The sequence below is a fragment of the Phyllostomus hastatus genome, unplaced genomic scaffold (genome assembly GCF_019186645.2).
Source record: "Phyllostomus hastatus isolate PE091 unplaced genomic scaffold, TTU_PhHast_1.1 phas_contig_98, whole genome shotgun sequence".
NCBI lineage: Eukaryota > Metazoa > Chordata > Mammalia > Chiroptera > Phyllostomidae > Phyllostomus > Phyllostomus hastatus.
This window is the reverse complement of record NW_025333999.1, coordinates 8,029,277-8,039,945: the sequence shown is the minus strand read 5'-3', so window position 1 is coordinate 8,039,945 and position 10,669 is coordinate 8,029,277.

Here is a 10,669-nt window from a genome sequence, read left to right as displayed (position 1 = left end):
AGAGGCTAGACCTCCCGTTGTGTTCTTACCACAAAACAATGAAGAAAACAAAGGGAAATGCTGGGAGATGTTGGATATATCTACTACCTTGACTATGGTGATATCAGAGGTTTCGCATATGTCTAAACTAAATAAAATTACATGTATTAAATACGTTCTTTCTTTCAATTATGCCTCGATAAAGACGTTTAAAACAAAATGTGTGAGCACATGTGTAATTAATAAGGGTAAATTTCATTTTCTTGAACACTTTTTGTTAAGTGCATACCCACACACACACCACATACATACACACACTAGATCACCATGTGAAATCCATAGTATCATAACATGAAATGTAAACATAACTTCTCTGGAGGTAATTAAGGAAAAAAGAGCAAATCTCCTTTGCAGCCTCCCACTTCTTTACTTAATGGATAATATTCAAGTTCCCCAGAATTCATGTTGGGTCCCCTTTCTTTTATCTTTTCTTCATTCTATACTTTCTTCCTAGGCACCTTTGTAGTTTCAGTTGCCTTTGAGTCATGGTTGGGGACAATGCCCAGGACTCTCTCACCCAGCTATAGTCCCACAGACGTCCAACTGATATTTCACTTGCTTCTCAAGCAGACAAGACTGAACTTATCTCCTCTCACAAGTTTGATCATCCTCCAATGTTCCTTTCTTTGGCCACCTACTTATCCAAAATGAAATCTGGGAATCATACTGCCTTCCTTTCTACCCTGTGTGAGGTTGAGTGTCCTAAAAGCAGAACCTGAGATGTGGCTTCTTTTGCAGGAGTTTTACTGAGAGAATATGCTCCACAGAAGGGGACTGAGGCAGCAGATGGGGCAAAGGAAGGAGCTGAGTGAGCACATGGTTCAGCTGGAGACCAGCCTCACCTGGTTCCACAGGGAGCACAGAGAACAGGGCAATGCTAGGGCCACCTCGAGGGCGGGAGGCCAGACTTCTGTATCCTCACGTCAGTCAGTCATTGGGTACAAGCTGCCAGTGGGGAGACAGTGGTATAATCTCCTACGTGAGACAGCTCCTCTTCAGACAAAGCCAGTATCTCAGAGAAGTGGCTACTGTGAGGAGTTAGCAGCCAACACTCACAGCAGCTGGAGGATGGATGCACCTGCCAGGTAAACAGGATCTGGGCCAAGTACCAACTGCAGACATAATGCCTCCCCTAGGCAATTAATCTTTAAAGACCATTGATTTATCTCCTAAATATGGCTTGAATCTGTCTGTTTCTCTCCATCTCCAATATTCTGAGAAGAGCTTTCACACCTCTGCTCTGTGACTTGGTCTGGTGCCTCCACTAGGAATGCTTTTCTCCACATGTGAGTACTTATGTATCTTCCAAGTTCAAGTTCAAATGTCAATTTCTTTTTGTAACTTCTGCTGATACATCCCTCCTTCTCCTACAGAAATAGTCACTCATTTGTTTTCCCATTATACTTTATACGTTCATCAATTATAGGACTTAGACACCAATGACATGGTGGTACATGATCTCCTTAGAGCAGGGATTCATTTCTGTATCTGCAGTAAAAACACAGGTCTTGACACACAGTAGGTGCTCGATAAGTAGCTGGATATATCCCTACACTGTATGTAATAAGTGATGGGTGGCAAAGCTGGCCTGGAGGCATTTCTTGATTGAAATCCTAAATGGGGTAGAGAAGAAATCTAGATACCAACAAACTACTTCTTCCTGTACTCTCTCAAAATGCACAGCCATCCATCTCCCAATAGCACATCCATCGGTTAAATTCAAGATCACCTGATCTATTCTCTAACTATTCCATCTCTCACAGATCAGTTTCTTTTCAGACCTCTCAGAAAATTTCACAATGTTACTGTCCTCTTTTCAGATAGGTTAATGCACTATAGTCTTATAGTGAGTTCTAATTATTTCATGTGTGACTCCTTAAAAGGTAGGACCTTATCTCAGTGACAGACATGGAGGACTCAAGGAATGTTTTCCAGAATTGATTATGGCAGCACATACTTGGCTGTGGAGGTGGTGGCATCGTGAAAGAAGCAGTCCAAGCAGAGAACAGATTACATGCAAGGTAGCTCATCAGCATCAATTACTACCACCCAGCCTATGACACTTCTGCACTTGACACACCTGCCTGTGAGCTCCTTAAGCCATATGATCCAGGAGAGGAGGTGCACCTGATTTCCTTGTTGAATAACATAGCTGCTAACTGCAGGAAGTACCACTATGGCCCCACAACCCTTGTTCAAAGTGAGGACATAGGGAAGTCTTTCCACAGTTTAAGAGAGATACAGAAAAGAGATAATCCCATAAACTTGGAAATAGCACCGCACCCTGGGATCCGAATTGATTTTTTCTCTCTCTCGTCTGACTGTAGGCTGCAGGGCCAGGATCAATAAGACATGAGTCCTCTATTAAAGACAACAGGAAACATATTTTCGAGGTAGGCTAGGAGAGTGGAAACCTGGTGCTCGCAGGATGCAGAGGCCTCCAGAGTTCACTGCATGCAGATGAGAGCATTCTGGTGTCTCGCCCACACCCCGCCATGGTTCTCACCAACCACTTCTCATAGAGATTCGACATTTACCCGGTGGTGTGATGGCTAAACCTGACCTGGCCTGTTAAAAAAGAGGCTGCATCGGGGTAGTTTTATTTTGTTCTGTTTTGTTCGTTTTTTCAGCATCCATGTACTTCTGAGTTTTGGCTTCCTTGTCTGTAAAGTGAAGATAATACCCAATTCTAGCAAATAAGTACATAGTAAGATATATGAGCAGAGTTGGTGTTTAATAAATGCCAGCAGATCTCTCTTTCTCTCTTGCTCTCAACAGGAGCTTAGCTCTGGTTTGCGTGTGATTGCATGGGACCCTCTGCTTCCTCCTTTCTGAACTCAGCCTAGATTGGATCTGGATTGTTTCAGTCTATTTGGGCTTTCCCTTCTATGGAATTAAGTAGCCTCTGGAGTTACAAACACCACTCAACGTGTGAGGGCACACCTTTGTTTATTGTGCTCTTGTTGTTTATGTATGTAACCTTCACCTTCCCAGGTAAAGGCCAGGAGCACCCTCAGTTGGCAGATGTGGTCCACTAGGAACACAAGCTCCATGAGAATATGGACCAGGCTCATCTGGTACATTCAGTTTCAAACTCTGTGTCCAAGATATATCTGTGGAGTGAATGAATGGAAAGGAACTTGGCTCTCTTTTGAGCTTCAAGTGTGGAGAATATTGTTTAAATAACAGAATTTGGGAATATTCAATAGCCTTCACAGAACCATTCTATGTAAAATGAGTTTTCTTGTATAAAAAAATAAACTTCATATCCATGATCACTAGCTTCATCCTGGGCACTTTGGAAACTTTAAACTTTCATATACGTGTAAAGTATCATGGCTATTCCCAATTATTAATATTTTCAATAGTCATGCATTGATTTCAGTCTGATTTTGTTGTAAATAAGCATGACCCCAGGAAAGAACCACTGAACTGAGAGGAGACATGAGTGGAGACCCACCTTGGTTCCTCCCCATCCGTATGACTGTGGCCCATCACTTCCCCTCTGGGTCTGTTTTCCTTATCTGTAAAACTGCTGGTATCTAATAACTGATAGCTAATATCCACTTTGGGGAGCTAAATTCAACTTCTAAGAATAGCTCACACTGAAACTTTTATAAATTTCCATTCTTCTTATTTAGATGTTGTATACAAGAGTGATGTTTTAATTGTCAGGAGAATTTTGTCACCAGATGACAATAAGATCAGGATGTAAAAAGCATTACATTGGTTTTTTTTTTGTCATTTTTAAGACTTTAAAAAATTTTATTGAATTTATTGAGATGATATTGGTTAACAAAATTACATAAGTTTCAGGTGTACAATTCTATAATACGTCATCTGCATATTATATTGTGTGTTCACCACCCCAAGTCAAGTCTCCTTCCATCACCATTTATCCCCTCTTTACCCTCTTCTACCTCCCCCTACTCCTTCTCCCCCTCTGGTAATCACCACACTGTTATCTGTGTCTATGAGGTTGTTTGTTTGTTTGTTTGTTTGTTTTTTCATAATCCCCCCACCTTTTTCACCCAACCTCCTTACACCATCCCCTCTGACAGCTGTTCTCTGTCTCTATGAGTCTGTTTTCTATTTTGTTAGTTTATCTTGTTCATTAGATGCCACATATAAGTGAGATCATATGGTACTTGTCTTTCTCTGACTGGCTTAATTCACTTAGCATAAAAATCTCCAGATCCATCCATGCTGTCACAAAAGGTAAGATTTCCTTCTTGTTATGGCTGAGTAGCACTCCCTATGTAAATATACCAAAGTTTTTTATCCACTCATCCACTGATGGACAATTGGGTTGCTTCCAAATCTTGGCTATTGTAAACAACCCAGCAATGAACATGGGGGTATATATATTCTTTCAAATCACTGTTTGGGGTTTCTTCAAATATATTACCAGAAGTGGAATTGCTGGGTCATAAAAAAGTTCCATTTTTAATTTTTTGAGGTAACTCCATTCAGCTTTCCACAGTGGCTGCCCCAGACTGCATTCCCACCAATAGTGTACTAGGGTTCCCTTTTCTTCACACTTGTGGTTTGCTTACCAGCACTTGTGTTTTGTTGATTTATTGATGACAGCCATTCTGACAGGTATGAGATAATATCTCATTGTGGTTTTCATTTGCATCTCTCTGATGATTTGTGATGTTGAGAATCTTTTTATATGTCTATTGGCCATCTGTATGTCCTCTTCTGAGAAATGTCTGTTCAGATCTTCTGCACATTTTTTAATTAGATTTTTTTGTGTGTTGAGTTGTATAAATTCTTATAAATTTTGGGTACTAACCCCTTATCAGATGTATCATTGGCAAATATGTTCTCCCACTCAGGGGGTTGTCTTTTCATTTTGTTGATGGGTTCCTATGCTGTGCAAAAACTTTTTAGTTTGATGTGGTCCCACTTGTTTACTTTTTGTTTTCTTTCCCTTGCCTGAGGAAACATCAAAAAATATATATTGCTACAGGAAATGTCTGAGATTTTACTGCCTATGTTGGATTTTTATGGTTTTGAGTCTTCATTTAAGCCTTTAACACATTTTGAGTTTATTCTTGTGTATGGTGTAAAAAGGGGGTCTAATTTCATTTCTTTGCAATTTTCACAGCACCATTTATTAAAGAAACAATCTTTACCCTGAGGTATGTTCTTGCCTCCTTTGTCAAATATTAATTGCCCATAAAAGGGGTGGGTTTATTGCTGGGCTCTCTTTTCTGTTTCATTGATCTACTTGTCTGTTTGTATGCCAATGCCATGCTGTTTTGATTATTATGGCCTTGTAGTAGAGTTTGATATCAGGTATGAGTCCTCTAACTTTGTTCTTCTTTCTCAAGATTACTGTGGCTATTTGGGGTCTTCTGTGGCTCTATATAAATTTTTGGAATATTTGTTTTAGTTTTGTAAAACTTGAAATTTCTTTCAAGACACCACTGGTATCTTGAAAGAAATTGCATTGAATACAGATTGCTTTGTGTAGAATGGAAATTTTAATGGTGTTAATTCCTTCTATCCATGAACACAGTATATGCTTCCACTTATTTGTATATTCTTCAATGTCTTTCTTCAGTGTCTCATAATTTTCCAAGTACAGGTTTTTCACATCCTTGGTTAAATGTATTTCAAGGTATTTTTTTACATAATTATAAATGAGAATGTTTTCTTAGTTTCCCTCTCTAATAGTTCATTATTGGTGTATAAAAATGCATCTGATTCCTGGATATTTATTTTGCATCCTGTTACTTTACTGAAGTTATTTATCAGTTATAGTAGTTTTTTGCTGGAGTCCTTAGGGTCTCTATATATCACATCCTCTGCTAAAGCATGAGTGACAGTCTGAACATCAAGTAATACCCAAAGCACTAGATTTGCAAAATCCATCCAATTAAGTTCTACTGCAGTTACAGTCTAAAACCTCAACATGTTTCATTTCCACATCACAAAAAGTTATTGTGCTCCTGGGAACCATAGAGACTTCTAGAACAACCCCTTCATTTTATAGATAGGACACAGCTGACCAGAGATGAAAATGACTGGTCCAATGTCACAACATGGGTTATAAAGCCAGAACTTGGACTTTTCTCCTTAATACCAAGCCAGTTCTCTGTACATCATACCACACCACTTTCTTATATAAATGCAATTGCTTATCTAAGTATATACCATACAAGTCTGTGCCCAGTATGAGCCTATAAAAAGTTTATCACTGACTAAGAAATACATAATGGTATGTATTTCTTTTTGTTTGTTTTCATTTAAAAGTAACTGTGCTCATTTAAAAGCTTTGTGGAAAGGAAAGCAAAAATAGAATTAAAATATATATGTTATGTATAATATATTATATATAACTATGTAAAAATTAAAAAATATATAAACCATCTATTTTACCAGCATGATTATCATTAACAAGTTGAATGATCCCTCCCATCTTTTTTAGTATTTATATTTATGCACAGTCAGATGCATATTAGATGTGTAATTGTACACTTCGCTGTTGCCATTTAAATCATCATGAATTTGCCATGTTTTTATGTTCTAGTCTTCATAAATGCCATTTTAATTGCTACATAACATTCTGTTAATTGGATTAACCAGTTTCTAAAAGCATTCTTTACTTGTTGAGCATTTAAGTTGTTTACAGTTTTAAAATATATATAAATAACACTGTAGTGAGTTTTTTGTTTCTGGTTTTTTTTATGTTTTAGAATATTTCTTTAGTGTACTGGTAAGGAGTGGAACTGTTTGTTTAAAGGGTACAAATGAGCATTATAAGGCCCCTGATACATTCAGTTAAATTGCTTTACAAGATGGTTTGTGCTGAGTTCCACTGCCACATACAGTGTATTAGAGCAATGTTCTCTACTTTAAAAAGACATTGCATATATCCAATATAGAACAAAGAACCTTATGTATATAATGGAAACACACAGAGTCTTTTCTAGTGGAGAGAGTGGAAAAATTCCAAACTCAGGAAACAATGGCCGATGATGCCTTTCTAGGACCACAGAGTGGAATGGAAAAGTAACAAAGCAGAGAAATATTTCACAAGCACAATTTGAAAGCTTTCTCGTATATCGCTTTCTCTACAGCTAGAAATATATAAAGTTATTGAACTTTGCTAAAGATTTTTTTCCTACTCAGCCACAAAACCAATGGATTGAAGAGGCACTCAGATAAAACATCAGTAGAAAAAGCAGTAGCAATTTGTCGGGCAGAATGCAGTTTGAGGGGGTGGGGAAGCTCTATGTTTGTAGTCGTATGTGCTGACCAATCAGGGCAATTTCTGACCCCTCACTCCCTCTGCCTTGCCCCACTTTGTGCAGGGACAGCTCTGCAGGAAATGGTGGGAAACCTCAGTAAGACTGCCCCTGGATCCCTTCTACCACCACCTGAGCTGTTCCTCTACTTTCCCCAGAGCTCTGCACTCTCCTTGACCTCCACAGTTCTCGGGAATGATTGGCAGTACTGAGTCCCAGGGAGAGGCACTGAAGAATTAGCCCAGCCTCCCCCAACATGGGGCATGGGCTCCCCCACAGCCTGTACCAGAGTCCACACAAGAAGACAAGAAGAGTCACACAATGTCATAATCCACCCTAGGTCCCCTAGTTGGAACTCAACCCAATTTTATATACCTGCTGGAAGGGGAGAGGGGGACAGAGAGTGTTTCTACTTCCTTGTACATGAATTGAAAATCGGAGTATAGATACTTACCCAAATCATACCATGGACATACACATTTCTAATTGGTCCCTGTTGCTTTTGCATATGTTATGTAGATATAACACATTCATGCAGCTTACATATAACATGTATGTTTATTTCTTTATTATATGACATTTCCAGTTGTGAGGTGGTAGAAGACACTGTTACTTTCAACTGATAAGAAATGTAGTGATGGCAGGATAATTTACATATTTGACTATTATCATCATAAAGTTCCAACAATGTATTAGTACATACTTGGCATAATAATAATATATTTTTATCTGTAGATGCACAAGTTAAAAGAATTGGCATCTCAAGTCCAAGTTAAGGTTCAACCCAGAGAAGCTGCGCCAGGTGCCAGAGGCTAAGGAAAGCCCATGGGGAGAGATCCTTGCTCTTTAGAGAACGTACACTAAAGGAGTACAGAATCCAACCTTGGTGCTGGCCTTTGGTCATATAGAATCATCTCTCTCTCTCCCTCTCTCTCTCTCTCTCTTACTCTCTCTCTCTCTCTCTCTCTTACTCTCTCTCACACAGAATAAGATACAAGCTCCCAAAGGAGCAGAACACCCTTCTTCCCAAGCTATCTCCAATATCTTTCTCACTCCAGGGTGCCAAGGCTGACCTGTCACCCAGCTCAACGTTCTACAAGCTCTAGTGAGCAGTCCCTACTCTGCTACCACTCAGAGGAAGCAGGAGAACTTGTTCATGAATGGTGTCCCAGGGTTGACACAAGAACAGAGGCACCTGGACATGGTTATCTGGGGGCATTAGATGCTGATGACCAGCTTCTGATTTCTCCCAAGAGGTCATTTACCATAGCCCACATGCCCAAGAAATTTCCTGAGCAGCCCTCTTGGCCACCCCAGTTCTTGAACTAGAAGATGCCCCATGTCACCACGTGGAATCGGGTCTTCAGCTCTGCCTGGGCTCTAATTGGGTCTGGCTTCTACTTACTTCTGTGTTCTCTGCTAGCAACTGAGCTGCATTCACAAGAGAGAGAACATCTTCCTAATTTTTGAAAACATTAAAGGAAAGAGGAAATCAAAGGGTTCACATCTGAGCTACTGCTCAGGGGCAAGTACTCCACTGATCTGTCTAACAGGAGAGGGAAAAACAGAGTTGTGCTGCAGGGAGAGGGCTCTGGGGAGAGGAGCTCCACATCCCGCCGCCGAAACCTTTCCTCAAAAGGAGGGAGACTCAGAAAAGAACTAAGCACAACAACTTGTCGATTACAAAGCATGTCTTTGTATACCAGTTCACACCATAATCACACCATGTAGGGTATTTTGCCATCCTTGATTTATTAGATGAGTAAACTGAGGTACAGGGAGATTGTGTAAACTTTTAAGGTGCCCCATAGGTCACTCGTCCCAAAGCTCATGCTCTTTTCCTAGGTATACAAGTCATGATGATGAAAGGGACTTGCCTGAGGTTGCCAGGCAAGCACCTCTGTGTCTAAAGCCTTCCCTCCTTGGCCACAACTTGTGCTAAAAAGAACCACAGACCTTGTCCTTCCCAATCATCATTCCCCGTTCCAATAACTGAAATAGCCTCTAATGTTCTCACAGCTCTACTCCAGCAGAAGCCCAGGCCTGTAGTTTAGCAAAAGCCATCTTCACATCTAATCCAGCCATGGCTTTGTCAAAGAGATTAAACCCAGAAAATGCACTGGGCACCCAAGTCCCAATATTTCTTTCCCCTGCTTTTACCACATGATTTTCAATTCTTGCTTGTGATGGTCTACAAAGAACTCAAGCTCTCCCAAGTTGGAGACACTACCTTGCCTTCCCCAGCTTCCCAAAGACCACACTTTAAAAAAAAATTATTTATTTATTTTTGGAGAGAGAGGAGGGGAGGGATAAAGAGAGGGAGAGAAACATCAATGTGTGGTTGCCTCTCACATGCCCCCAACAGGGGGCACAGCCTGTAGCCCAGGCGTGTGCCCTGACTAGGAATCGAACCGGCAACCCATTGGTTCACAGGCTGGCACTCAATCCACTAAGCCACACTAAGTAGGGCAAGTCTACACTTCTTGGAATTTAGCACTATATCTGGTGGCCCTAGTCCTGGCCCTTGGGGCTCCCAAAAGCTAACTTTCTTTCCGGCCCAAAGATGTATCTTATTACCACATGCTTTTCTGCATCCCCATTCAGATCAAACACCTCCCCACAGGAATCATCTTTACTCAGGGATACAGCCAAGCTCTCATTCTCTCACTCACCTCTAGTTCTGAACACATTGACATAAGATGAGAAGTGCAAGAAGAGTGTCTCCAGTCATGAGTTCTCATTTAGCCTGAAGGGAAATGTAGGCATTCTCCACTACCATCATGTCCCTTTGCCCGTGGGTCTTGATGACTGGAGGTGTCACTCTGGACAGAACATGCATGGGTGAGCTCCAATACTTGGACCCAAACACACAGCTTAACAGAGAATTAGTGGTGGACTGTTGGTAGCCCAGAGCACTGAACTCATCTTGTACCTGACATGAATGAGGGTCACCCAAGATCAGCACCAGTCTGGTAACCCAGTCCCTTCTGACTCCCTGAAAGAAATATTACACCAGCCAAGGGGAGTAATGAATGAACTAGACTCCCCTCCTGAAACTGGGGTTCAGTCACAAGGCCCTGAGACAATTGCAAATGTTCCTTGGTACATCTGGTCAACCCAAGACAGTTTGGGGAGGCAAATGTTAAATGCAGAAAGCCCTGCTCCTACAGCACTGCCTTCATACCCTGGTAAGTGGGACTTGTGTGTGAGTGTACACACATGTGCACCCACAGACCTTCCTGTCTGGGGAGGAATGTGGAGAATTAGAGTGCTACAAAGGGTGGAACTAAGAAAAAGGGTCATGTAGGGCCACAGTCTGGGATCCGTGTCCTCTGCTTGGGCTGCACTGCCAGACCTGTCTTATCCCAGCC